The sequence below is a fragment of the Mustela nigripes genome, chromosome 15 (genome assembly GCF_022355385.1).
Source record: "Mustela nigripes isolate SB6536 chromosome 15, MUSNIG.SB6536, whole genome shotgun sequence".
NCBI classification, from domain to species: Eukaryota; Metazoa; Chordata; class Mammalia; order Carnivora; family Mustelidae; genus Mustela; species Mustela nigripes.
The window spans coordinates 60,140,520-60,142,607 of NC_081571.1; the positions used below are offsets into that span (position 1 = coordinate 60,140,520).

Below are 2,088 nucleotides of genomic sequence, written 5' to 3' on the forward strand. Positions count from 1 at the left end.
ATTTATTTTATATTTTGGCGAGAATAATCTTTATATATTCCCCCTGTTTTGGGGGGGTCTTCTGAAAAAGAAAATTTTTGACTGTTGATCTATATGGATCATTTCTCAGTAAAATAATTTTAGGCAGTCAGAAAATAGAAGTCTGCCTCCCTTCCCTCAAGCAGACTTCAGAGCATTAACATTAACAGAAAGAAGGAAACTGCAGCTGCAACCCTCAGGCTGTCACTGTTTTTTAATGTCAAGATCTGGAAGTTCAGTAGGGTCACCTGAGACTGGTTCTTGGGTTAATCCTAAGAAATGGTTTAGGATTGATGCTGTGGCTGATATGATATATCCTCTCTGCCAGAGGCTTTGGGGGCTGCTTAAAGAAGTTAAATGAGCATATTTTTCAGAATGTTGATTACAAGTAATTTCAGTAATTAGAGGAAGGAGAGGTATTTGTGGTAGTCTCTGGGCCCTTTAATCATCTGCTCTGAGTATAAACACATGTATATCCAAAGAATAAGATTATACATTTAGGGGTTTAAAAAATATTATGGTCTGCAATATTTTCATTTCTTGCCCATTTTCCTAACAAGATTGATCTGTGCTACTGCATCCTTTGCGTTCTTATTTTTGTCGTCAGTCCATATAACCTATCACCTATCATATTGCAAAATAAATTGAGGAAAAATCTATTTCAACTTATTTTCAACTAAGGCAAATTGTTAAAATAAATTTCAGAATATCTGAGAGTATATCAAACTCTTGAGTATATTGATCAGTTGTCAGAAAGTTTTATAAATCCCATTGTTTTTCACTTGAAACTACAGATGTTAGTTGATTTCAGTTCCAAAGTGGTAGGGTAAGCAGACCGTGCTAGGTGGCCGCTGCTGCCGCCATCATGCCAACCCTTCCCGTCTCAGTGAGGCTGGTGATACCCCAGAATGAGAGACAAGCCAACACAGGAGCAGACTGGATCCAGCTTCATTCAACATTACTACAGTTATTTGATAAAGACAGAACCCAACTAGGCACTATTTATGTTGATTCATCATGTCTTACATGGGAAGGACTACAGTTCCAGGAGAAAACTGCCCTTGTGAGTTGTCTAGTCTTTCATTCCAGAAAATCCAGCGCAGCATCACAGGGCAGGACCATCAGCCCTCACCAGATAGCTGCATCATCAGCAAGGTTATGGGCCAGCTGTAGGCTGATGAAGACCCTATCATGGGGTTTCCACCAAATTCCTATTAAAGATGATGTTCCTATTAATCAAAGATGCCTGGGTTTGCACCAATGACATGTTCAGGCTTGCCCTGCACAACTTCAGCGGGCCTCCTCCCAACCAGGCACTCATGCTGTTTCCTCTTCCCTTCTCTTCCAGATATGATTCACAGTCCTCCAGAGGCTCCAAATAATCATACACAATGGGGCCACAGTGGGAACAGGCACAGTGTGCTGCTGCTACCAAGGTATTATGCATGCTGTCTGGACTTGTTGCATCTGACAGGAGAAGTTTAGCACAAGCCTTGGAAGAACTAAGTACTGCAAAAGGTTTTCTTTGTTTTGTTCTGTTTTGTTTTTTAAAGATTTTATGTATTTACTTATTTGCCAGAGAGAGAGAGCACGAGAGACAGCACACAAGCAAAGGGAGCGGCAGGCAGAGGGAGAAGCAGACTCCCCACTGAGCAAGGAGCCCAATGGGGGGCTCCATCCCAGGACCCCAGAGTCATGACTTGACCTGAAGGCAGTCGCTTCACCAACTGCCCCCCAGGCATTCCTGTTTTATTTTTTTATTTTTATTTTTTTTCCATCTACTTACAAGTTGCTCTAGTAACCCAGAGAAGTAAAGGGGAAAGCACTTGCTTCATGACCCAGATGTTGATTCATTCAGATGTTTCAATGTTTCATGAAACAATAAAACCACCAAAATTGGGTGCCTAGGTGGCTCAGTGGGTGAAAGCCTCTGCCTTCAGCTCAGGTCATCCTGGGATCAAGCCCCACGTCGGGTTCTCTGCTCAGTGGCAAGTCTGCTTCCCCGGCTCTCTCTCTGCCTGCCTCTCTGCCTACTTGTGATCTCTGTCAAATAAATAAAATCTTTTAAAA

General features: G+C 42.2%; 1 pseudogene; it reads left to right on the forward strand.

Annotated features, from left to right (window-relative positions):
- The first annotated feature begins 926 nt into the window (after positions 1–926).
- On the forward strand, positions 927–1,400 carry LOC132002684 (nuclear transport factor 2-like; annotated as a pseudogene).
- The last annotated feature ends 688 nt before the right edge of the window (positions 1,401–2,088 follow it).